This window comes from Miscanthus floridulus, chromosome 1 (assembly GCF_019320115.1).
Source record: "Miscanthus floridulus cultivar M001 chromosome 1, ASM1932011v1, whole genome shotgun sequence".
NCBI classification, from domain to species: Eukaryota; Viridiplantae; Streptophyta; class Magnoliopsida; order Poales; family Poaceae; genus Miscanthus; species Miscanthus floridulus.
In genome coordinates this window covers 120,796,056-120,808,083 of record NC_089580.1, presented here as the reverse complement: position 1 = coordinate 120,808,083, position 12,028 = coordinate 120,796,056, and the positions used below count along the sequence as shown (strand labels likewise).

Genomic DNA, 12,028 nt, shown 5'->3' with positions numbered 1-12,028 from the left:
TTGTTCAAGCTTAAAAATATGGAGAAATTATTTCCTTGGCGTAGTGTTCGATTATGTACGGCGGTTTTAGTGAGGCCGGAAAACAGACAATACCACTGTGTTCGTTATACTCGTTCTTATCTGTCTGATTAATATATAAAAACTTATTAATTAATTAATATAAAAGAGAGGGAAAAAAGCGAAAAAAAACAACGCAAGCTCACTCGTGCTGTCGTGCATAGTCGTGCTGAAACCAAACACGGAAGCCGGGTCCTCTGTTCTGTTGTCCTGAACGATCCCTCTGCCGGAGTTATGACTTGATTGATTTTTATTATTATGCCACGAAGACAGAAGATAATAAAAAGTGAGATCGGAAGCAAGCAACAGCTTGGAAAACGGGCAGAAAATAAAACATCTTGGAAAAGGAGCCAACAGACCGATCGATCGATCAATCAATCGAAGCACCAAGAAAACTCGCGCAACACAAAATCTCTGCAACGATTAACCGGCCGCTGCGCCGGCGAGGACCGTCCTCCGGCGACCGGCGAGGCAGCAGCAGCAGCAGCGACAAGGGGATCTTGTTTCGCTTCGAGATCGGCCGCCGCGCTGGGGGCGATTCACTCGCGCCACTCTTCCCCTTCCCTACCCTGGTGGCGGAACCCTAATGCCGGCCCGAGTCTAGCCGACATGGACTTTGCCAGCCGCCACGCCGCAGCGGAGGCGGCCACGTCGACCGCCGCCCCCGCGGGGGTCGCCGAGGAGCCCGAGTACCTCGCCCGGTACCTCGTCGTCAAGCACTCGTGGAGGGGAAGGTACCGCCGGGTCCTTTGCATCGCCTCTTCCGGCGTCGTCACGCTCGACCCCACCACGCTCAACCTCACCAACTCCTACGATGCCGGCTCCGAGTTCGACCACGCTGAGGCTCTCGCCGCCACCGACGAGTTCACGCTCGCAGTCCGCACCGATGCCCGCGGCAAGTTCAAGCCCATGCGCTTCTCGTCCCCGCTCCGCCCGGGGATCCTCACCGAACTCCACCGCCTCCGCCCGGTCCAGGCCTCCTTCGACTTCCCCGTCCTCCACCTCCGCCGACGCACCCACGAGTGGGCCCCCTTCGTAAGCACATCCCCTTCCTGAATTCCCGCTTCTATCAACTTCACATCCCGCTACTATCTACTGTGTTGTGCTGCTGTGAACAAAAAACTAGCAATGCGAGGCTGTTTTTTTTTTTGGAAATAAACCAAGGCCTAGTTTCTGCAAGTAATTTTGCTGTACAACTCTATTCTGATCAGTTGATGCTTCCATGCCCAATCTCATCTAGTACAACCCTACTTCATGATTGAATTTGTTGCATCCTTAAGATAATCCACCAGATCTCATAGCACCAGGCTACCAGTTCAAGTGGAACAATTGAAGATAATTCACATATTTGCACATTCATTCTTGCTCAATTGTTTGTGATTTTTGAACTATATGAAAATAGAATAACAAATTCAACTTGTGCCACAAAATGTGCTAAAAATAGATGATGTGCTAAGAAATACTCCTTCCAGTCAGATCCATATGATGTTTTAGACAGCAAGTTTGGCTTGCATTTAGCTTTAGTTTGTTGTTTGAAATGTCATATATAAGTGACTGGATGTGGTAGATGATTGTAGTGCACCACTTCTATGGTCATTATTTAGATACCTAGCTGATTGCGGAGACCATCTTTGATAATTTATTACTCACATAATGCTGTATTGAAAAAAATACTGTTGTATGTATCACATGATGTCTAATACTTTGGTTACTGTATCTGAACATTTTGTAGAAACTTAAGGTCACTCCTGTGGGTGTTGAGCTCCTTGAGGCTTCTGGTGATATGCGCTGGTGCTTGGACTTCAGAGATATGAATTCTCCGGCAATTGTGCTCTTGGGGGATAGCTATGGGAGGAAGACTACTGAAGGTGGAGGGTTTGTGCTATGCCCTCTTTATGGTAGGAAGTCAAAAGCTTTTATGGCTGCTTCAGGAACTACAAACACTGCAATTATATCGCATCTGGTACACCGTTTTGTCCTCGTCTTTTTGGTCGTTCCACTCCAGTGATACAGATTTTTTGTAGTTCTATGTAACTTCCCGTTATTGGTTGCCTTTCAGACGAAAACTGCCAAATTAAAGATTGGACTATCGCTATCTGTGGATAATTCACAATCAATGAAAACGGACGACTTCATAGCAAAAAGAGGTAGGCAGATCTCTAGTGATGGTGAACTTTAGTTGTACTGTGTTTTATTGGGGGAATCTATTTAGATGTTGATAAGGATGAAGATGCTTGCTCAATACTTTTATATATCAATTTGATGTTCTCACCGCATTATCATGCCTCTAGTGTTGCTTTTCCATCCATATGTTTTGTAACTTGGCAGCTTGCAAAACACAAATGAACTGTGAGAATAGGTAAATACCACCTTCAAGCTCCAGATTGATCAACAAAATCCGCGTTTGTCTCATGTTTTGGTTACACATTTATTGATGCTGCCGATCCTACATTTATCTCATATAAGAAACTCTCAGTGATAGTTTATTTGTTACCTGTGAGCCTACGACTATGGTTTTCTCTGATTTTTAATTGCATGTGGACTTCTTTCCCAGCTATTGAGGCAGTTGGAGCTGCTGAAACACGACATGGAGAGTGGTCAGTAACAAGATTACGTTCTGCTGCGCGTGGCACTACTAGTATTGAGAGCTTAAGTTTGGGTGTTGGACCAAGGGGTGGGCTTGGAGAACAGGGTGATTCTGTCTCTCGTCTGCTTGTTCTTACAAGCACTTCACTTGTTGAAAGACGTCCAGAGAACTATGAGGTAGACATTTTGTCCTCAATTTTATATGAATTGTTAAAACTCTTCTCCCCTCGAGCCATTGCCAATCAAAGAAACGGTATCAATTTTGAGTACGAACCCCCCCCCCCCCCCCCCCCCCCTAAAACACACACACACACACAAAAGAGACCATATCATAGGTTCTTACTTGTTTTCACTGAATTTCTTTCCAGGCTGTCATTGTACGATCGCTCTCAGCAGTAAGTGCTCTTGTTCGATTTGCAGAAGAGCCGCAGATGTTTGCATTTGAATTCAATGATGGCTGCCCAATTCATGTAAGTACACAGGATATAGGTCTCTATCCCATTACAGGAAATGCCATCTAATTGTTTTATGTTTTTTTTTTCTCAGGTATATGCAAGCACTTCCCGTGATAATCTACTTGCAACAGTTCTTGATGTTTTACAAAACCAGGTATATTTGTTTTTTTCACTCTCATTATGAACCAATTGACGTCATATTTACCTTGGTATATTTTACACCCAAATTTAAGGTGATTAACAAGCATGACTGTCTCTTGTATTTTGGCACAACTTAGCGATGCATGTTAACCAAAAAAGGAAAGGCATACATCCGGGACATGACTTTAAGTGTGCCATCTAGGTACCCAAACCTAAGAATCGCACATTTAGATGCCAAAACTTGTATTTGTGCATGAACAACTGTTCAAATTGCAAATGATTAGCGACTAATGGTCGTGATGGCACTTGAATGCCATTTAAACCAAAGGGTGGTCATGGGCTGCTAGATAAGATCCACAAAAAATCTTGTAAAAACTGTCCAGCTCCATGAAGCTTCCTTAAAATACAAACCCATTTCCCTAGCAGTTTCGAGCAGCATGTCTGTGTTGGAATTTGACTAGGATTCAGCCATCTTTAGTTACCTATATAACATAGAACTGGAACCTTTTATGACCCACTTATATAAGTTCACGGATTGAAACATGCAATTCCTAAGTTTGTGAACCCAAGTGATTCTGTTGCACATGTTTCAGGACCTAAGGTGCATTTTATTTCTTCTGGCAGCATTCAATCTGTATTTTCAATTCATTTATCTTGAACTACACTTAAGAGTCATGAAGAGTACAGATTCAAATGTATCTGCACCGCTTATGGCAACTTTTTATTTGCAAATACGAATATTCTTGCTAAGATCCATAAGTGTAATGACCAAAAACACCTGGAGAAGCACCATTCCACTCCCATTTTGATTTGTGTGCTTGTGTAGTGTTGCTGTTCCACATAATCACATCTTCTATCTTTAATACATCTGTATAATAACTTCAACTCATACTTCAGAGGTGAAATCTTGATATACTGTGTAACAACATAGTGCAAGCTGTTATGCATCTCCATTTCTCCTACTTGGATTGATCTTCCTCATGTCATTGAGTTTTTATTTTTTTTGAGTCAAGCATAGAGTAGGCGTGACACAGATGAGTGCAGAGTACTAATCTATGCTCATGGGGTCATGATACGTGTATTTTCTATTTTTCTGTCGTGCTCATCTTGGCCTTTGCGCCTCATGTTTCCTTTTCTCTTTGTTGTTTTCAGAGACAGTGTGCAATTCCAGTGCTACCAAGGTTAACAATGCCTGGTCATCGGATAGATCCGCCTTGCGGGGTAGCACATCTTCAGATGCCCCATCATGGTTCTGTTGATATGGAGTCTGCTACCATGCACATAAAACATTTGGCTGCAGTTGCTAAAGAGGCTGTAGCGTCATCTGACACTGTTCCTGGAGCAAAAATCAGATTGTGGTGTAGAATAAGGGAGTTTAATGCATGTGTACCATACACTGGAGTGCCTGTCAATATTGAAGTACCCGAAGTGGTCTTAATGGCCTTAATCAGTCTTCTTCCGATCGTACCACAAAACCTTCCTGCTGATGCTCCTCCTCTTCCGCCTCCATCTCCAAAAGCAGCAGCAACAATAATGGGTTTTGTTGCATGCTTACGCAGGCTACTTACATCAAGAAGTGTGGCATCACATGTGATGGCGTTTCCTGTCGCTGTTGGGAGAATAATGGGTTTGCTTAGGAATGGTTCGGAAGGAGTAGCAGCTGAAGCTGCTGGACTTGTGGCTATGCTAATTGGTGGTGGTCCTGGTGATTCATCTATCTTATTAATGGATACAAGGGGAGAATCCCATGCCACCTACATGCATGCAAAGTCTGTACTGTTCTCGCAACCAATGTATGTTCCGATCCTTGTTAACAGGTTGAGGCCAATATCGGTGTCACCATTGTTATCTCTGTCTGTTGTGGAAGTCCTTGAAGCTATGCTTTGTGAACCCCATGGTGAAACAACCCAACATGCTACATTTGTTGAGCTATTGCGGCAAGTTGCTGGTTTGCGCCGTCGTTTGTTTGCATTATTTGCACATCCAGCTGAAAGTGTGCGAGAGACTATTTCTGTTATAATGCGTACAATTGCTGAAGAGGATGCAATAGCGGCAGAGTCCATGCGTGATGCTGCCTTGAAGGATGGTGCTCTTCTGAGGCATTTACTAAATGCTTTCTTCTTTCCTGCTGGAGAACGACGTGATGTTAGTCGGCAACTTGTTGCTCTTTGGGCTGATTCCTATCAACCTGCACTTGATTTGCTATCAAGAATACTTCCTCCTGGACTTGTTGCTTATCTCCATACACGTTCAGATGAAGATTCACAGAGCCAGTATGATGAAGCACCGTTGAGCAGAAGGCAGAGACGAATACTTCAGCAGAGGAGGGTTCGTGGTAGTAAAAGTATGGCAGTACAAGAACAAGGGATACCCCCCAATGGTGTTGAGGATGGGGAACCCTTCAGGCACACCAGTGTGGGCACTTACGGAGGAGCGGATGTTCATCAGAGGCATGTTGGCCCGTACTCTTCCACCCACTCTCCTTTGCCAGGTATAAACATTGATCCTTCTCACACAGTTTCAGTTCCACATGGTTCTGTACCTGAGGCCCTTTCTGAAAATAATCATCAAATTGGGGCACCACAGCTGGATTCACATGTTTATTCAGTGGACTGCAATGCCAATGGCAATCTTGTCAGCTCATCGCATTCAGATTTTTCAGTCCCTGCACAGGTTGTGGTGGAAAACACTCCTGTGGGATCTGGCAGGCTCCTGTGCAATTGGTATGGATTTTGGAGGGCATTCAGTCTAGATCACAACAGAGCAGATTTGATATGGAATGAACGCACCAGACAGGAATTGAGGGAAGCATTGCAAACTGAAGTTCATAACCTGGATGTCGAGAAAGAAAGAACAGATGACATTGTCCCTGGAAGTTCAGTCACTGAGGATGCTGGTGGTAGTGACAACTTACCTCGTATTTCATGGAATTATGCTGAATTTTCAGTGAGCTACCCAAGCTTGTCCAAAGAAGTCTGTGTGGGGCAATACTATTTGCGGCTGCTGCTTGAAAGTGGAAGCAACTATCGAGCACAGGATTTTCCACTTCGTGATCCTGTTGCCTTTTTTAGAGCTCTGTACCATCGATTTTTGTGTGACGCAGATATTGGTCTTACTGTGGATGGTGCAGTACCTGATGAGTTGGGGTCATCTGATGATTGGTGTGACATGGGGAGATTAGATGGCTTTGGTGGTGGTGGAGGATCTTCTGTAAGAGAACTCTGTTCAAGGGCAATGGCTATAGTTTATGAGCAACATTACAAAGTTATTGGGCCTTTTGATGGCACTGCACATATTACTGTCCTCTTAGACCGAACAGATGATAGGGTGTTGAGGCATCGTTTGCTACTACTTTTAAAGGTTTGTTGCTCTGTAGTCTAATTTTCTCTATTTTGTAGTAAGATGACATAATATATGCTAATGTGTAAATATCAACAAGCTTCATTATGTGGTCATTTTCTGGGCAGTGGGCACTGTACAGTACAATTGATGAGTATCTAGACATTTGCTTTGGACATCGACATTAATCTTGGACAATATTTTCAAGAACCAATTTACTATTATGGATCTGCTGATGTGACTTACACTCAAATGCTGATAAATCTTCTCCCTCTTTTTCCCTTGTTTTTATAGGCCTTGATGAATGACCTTTCAAATGTTGAAGCATGTGTTTTGGTTGGAGGCTGTGTTTTGGCTGTTGATTTGCTTACTGTTGCACATGAAACATCTGAGCGGACAGCTATTCCTTTGCAATCTAACCTCATCGCGGCAACTGCATTTATGGAACCTTCAAAAGAGTGGATGTACATTGATAAAGATGGCACACAAGTTGGGCCACTTGAAAAGGATGCAATAAGAAGGCTGTGGTCAAAGAAGTCAATTGATTGGACAACAAAATGTTGGGCTTCTGGTATGTCTGACTGGAAAAGGTTACGGGATATACGGGAACTGCGATGGGCACTTTCTGTAAGAGTGCCTGTTTTGACTCCTACTCAGGTATTAAATCTGCAGCTTGTGGTTGGACACATCCTCGCGCCTGTGCTGCTATTTTCCCCCTTTTAGTGTTAGCTATCAGCAAGCACAAATTCTTTCCTCACAAATTAATTTTGCACTTACTTTGTCTGGCATAAATTGTATTATTAATTTGCACTTTCTTTGACTCACATAAAAATGTATTTCCTTCTACAGATTGGGGACGCTGCATTATCTATATTACACAGTATGGCATCTGCACGGTCTGATCTTGATGATGCAGGTGAAATAGTAACTCCAACTCCTAGGGTGAAACGTATATTGTCAAGTCCAAGATGCCTTCCTCATGTGGCCCAGGTTATCTCTAGCTTCAAGTGTTTGCTTTCTTTTTCCACCATATAAGTGGATGCTGGAGACTAGATAAATACAACATAAAAGTGACAGTATCTTAGTTTACAACCATCAGATTAATATGCGTATAGGTTAATAGAATGCAACCTTAAAGCTCTGCTGACGTAAGTAGCATTTCCTCGAAACATCACTAAATTGTAACTCTATATTAACCTATTAGTATAGTCATCTGCATTATAATGCACACAGTTGTCAGTTGATAAGCTATTGTTCATGCCATTAAAGTTCATGCTTTAATTTGTGATTCAATGATCTTATTGAACTTTTCAGATGTATATTTTTCTCTTTCGTTCAAACAATTTCATTGATCAAATGCTGACAAAAAACAAATGGTGTTGTACAGGTTATGCTTACTGGGGAACCAAGCATTGTTGAAGCAGCTGCCTCATTGCTTAAGGCTATTGTTACAAGAAACCCTAAAGCTATGATTCGATTATATAGTACTGGTGCCTTTTACTTTGCATTGGCGTATCCTGGTTCAAATCTCCTATCAATTGCACAGTTGTTTTCGGCCACACATACTCATCAAGCTTTTCATGGTGGTGAAGAGGCAGCACTATCTTCATCTTTGCCTTTGGCAAAGCGTAGTGTACTGGGTGGACTGCTCCCAGAATCTTTGCTGTATGTCTTGGAGCGCAGTGGCCCTTCTGCTTTTGCAGGTGCAATGGTGTCTGATTCTGACACACCAGAAATTATATGGACCCACAAGATGCGAGCAGAAAACCTTATTCGTCAGGTCTTTTACCTATATCCTTTATTTTTATTTGTAAAAACATTTGCTCTCTAGTTTTGAGATTTTAATCTCATTTTAAATTATTTTGTTCGACTTATTTTTGGCAGGTTCTTCAGCATCTCGGTGACTTTCCTCAGAAATTGGAACAGCATTGCCATTCGTGTTATGATTATGCTCCTATGCCACCTGTGACTTACCCGAATCTGAAAAGATGAGATGTGGTGCCATCGTTACTACCCTCCGTAACCTATGTGATGAGATTAGGTTTCCTAACTGGCCCATTGTTAGAACACGTGGAGTTTTTGCAGTCATTGTTGGTAATCCGTGGCGTGAAGAGTTAACTCGTCGTCCAATGGATTTATCTGAAGAAGAAGCCTGTTAGATTACTGGAGATTTCTCTTGATGATCTTGTGCATGGTGAGAATGGTAGCAGCAAGACATCATCCTGACTTAAGTTCTTCTAATTCAGGAAACAAAATTGAAAACATTGATGAGGAGAAGCTTAAGCGCCAATACCGAAAGCATAGCAATAAAATATCATCCAGACAAGAAAACCCTGAAGAAGGGAGAAGTTTGTGCTGTGCAAAAGGCTTATGAGCGATTGCAGGTGCTCCTTGTTTGTATGAACAGTTGCCATTTATGCATGATATCTTTCAGCTTTCTCCTTTTGTTGCTTAAACTGTTTATTAATTCACCCTTGTATTCATTGAACTGACGCCTATTGAACTTCTTTTCCTACAAATTGTTAGTAGAAATATGTCAACTAGCGAGCCCCATTAAGGTATGTTTTCACATTGTTGGCTATTTACAGTGTCTACCATCTCTATATGCAGGCTAGTATGCAGGGATTGCAGGGACCACAACTCTGGAGGCTGCTACTCTTGCTGAAGGCACACAATGCATCTTGTACAAGAGATATGGAGATGTCTTGGAAACCATTCAAATATGCTGGTTATTCCTATGTTGCTAAATGCAGTTACTGTAGATAAGGATGACAGCAATTTTCTTTCATCTGACTAGGGCCCCTCTTCTGATAGCTGCTTCGGATGCTAATTGGCTGACGTAAGCTAAACACAGACTTTATTGTGTTTATACATTTTTTAAAACTGCTCACTTTGATTTTTTTTAGATGTTCGCCTTCTTTGTTATCTGATGTTCCTGTTGTAATGTTCTGTTAGATGTGCATCATCTTCATTAAATGGAGAAGAACTGATAAGGGATGGTGGCATCCCCTTGTTGGCAACACTTCTTTCTCGCTGTATGTGCATTGTTCAGCCCACAACACCTGCAAATGAACCAGCTGCAAGAATAGTCACCAACATAATGCATACCTTCTCTGTTCTCAGTCAGTTTGAGTCAGGAAGAGTTGAGATTCTTAAGTTTGGTGGCCTTGTTGAGGACATTGTGCATTGTACAGAACTTGAATTTGTTCCCTCAGCTGTGGATGCTGCGCTGCTGACAGCTGCGAATGTTTCGGTGTCGTCTGAGTTGCAAAATGCTCTGCTCAGGGCTGGATTTTTATGGTAGTTGCCTTGCCTGCTATCCTTGTTTTCTAAGATTAATGTGGAAAAGAGATGCTAACCGAAATATGATAGTACATTAGGAGAAAAAAAATTCTTACTCTGATTTACATAATTGAAATATACTTGCAGGTATGTGCTACCCCTGCTGCTTCAATACGATTCGACAGCAGAAGAGAATGAGACATGTGAGGCACCTGGTGTTGGGGCAAGGGTGCAGATTGCTAAAAATCTGCATGCTGTTCATGCAACTCAAGCTTTGTCTAAGCTTTGTGGTCTCAGTAGTGATGATATCCTGTACCCAGATAACAAACATGCATACAATGCGCTAAAGGCTCTTCTTACTCCAAAGCTTGCTGACATGCTGAGAAACCACCCGCCTAAAGAGTTATTATCAAATCTAAATTCAAATTTGGAATCACCAGAGGTAATGGCTTCTATTTTAATTGTATTATATGCCTAGGATAACAACAACAACAACAACAACATAGCCTTTCAGTCCTAAGCAAGTTGGGGTAGGCTATGATATTTTGATAATTTCATGATAAATAAAATATATCATTAATGTATGCATGCTGTAAATTAGTCGTTACCATGGTCTGCAGTATGTTAAGCAACATGCTAATACGCATGCACATGCGGCTGAAGAGTGTGGTCATGTACATTCAGTCTGTTTAGGGTATATGCACACATGCTCTTCTTGCTCCAAAGTTGATATATGATTAACTACTTGCTAACAACATGCATGCACGCACAATTGCACCTGTGCCTTATAGTGTGTGGTCTATGCACACTCAGTATAGGGAATTATAGTCAGAGTGGATTTATAATTAATTAATTCCAACTTCAAGCATCAAGCAGTATGTCCAACAGGTTAGTTTGCATGCAAATGCACAGATACTCTCAGAATCCTAGTGCATATGCTTCATCAATATACATCAATGCTTACTTTATAGCGCAAATAAGGTGTTCCTTGTGGCACAACTTATGCAAGTATTTTGCTACAGTCTACTTCTATTTGGCTGAACGTGTGTATATGATTCACTTCTTCAATATGTGGTGTTAGTGTTATTGCCTCATATGTGCAATTAAAAGCTGTTTTTCTGTGTACTAGTGCAAACTTTAGCATAATTAAGATTTTGGTGCACAATTTCATCATAAAGAGGCATTTCATCATCACTATAACTCTCACTAGAGGATGAGCTTTCGTTACCCGTCGTGCCATAAGGCACATACGAGAAGAGCTTGATGATGAGTGCTTGCACCCTCACTATGGCAGAACCTCCTAAGAATTGGGCCCACGTGCATCTATCATTGTCTCAACAGACCTCTATAGCATACCATAAGTTCCCAACAACTTAACAGGTCTGTCGGGTGTCCTCGGGAAACCCGAATCATCCAGAATCTTTTCCGAACAGGATCCCAATCACACATTGCAGATTACAACGGTTTATTCAAATATATACATCAGAGTAAAATATAGCAGAAGTCTTACGATAACATAGTTTACAAACCAGTTTATTTCAAACTTACAAAACTATAAGTGTCATACAACCATAGTAGCGGGATAATATTACATTAACATTATTTATCATACAAACTAGTGCCTTGTCCAAAGGCCATTCATCATTCCTCATCGTCATTGACTTTGAACACACATGCAGGGACCAAAACAAGCCTGCACATGCACTCACCTGCAACAAGGGTAACAAACCTTAGTACAAAAGACTCAACAAGACTACCCGACGTAAAAGGGGTGAAAGACTTTAGAGATGCAGGTTGGGGCAAGGTAAGGATGTAGCAAGATTCAAAGTTCTTTGCCAAAGCTTACTATTCTTGACCCTATTTTCAGGTTTTACCCAAGTCATATTAGTTCATTATCTCAAACTAAGTGTTCATATCCCATGTTCCAATCCTTTTCATTCCATTCCTTTTCTCAAATTTTAGTAATTCACCAGTCCTGCATTGCTTCTATAATGAATCGAGTCTCCATATCCGCGAGCACGCAATTCGAATTGATTCAAGTCCTAGCTGGGGATTCCTTATCACACGACATATATAGAACTTAATCTTGCATAATCAACCTCGCTACCGGATCCTCCTATACTAAGCCATCTCCACGCCACCCGAGAGCACAACACCTCTAATCCGGC

At 42.0% G+C, this 12,028-nt stretch overlaps 1 pseudogene; it reads left to right on the top strand.

Moving 5' to 3' along the window:
- Positions 1-238: 238 nt before the first annotated feature.
- On the top strand, positions 239-11,001 carry LOC136462350 (dnaJ homolog subfamily C GRV2-like; annotated as a pseudogene).
- The last annotated feature ends 1,027 nt before the right edge of the window (positions 11,002-12,028 follow it).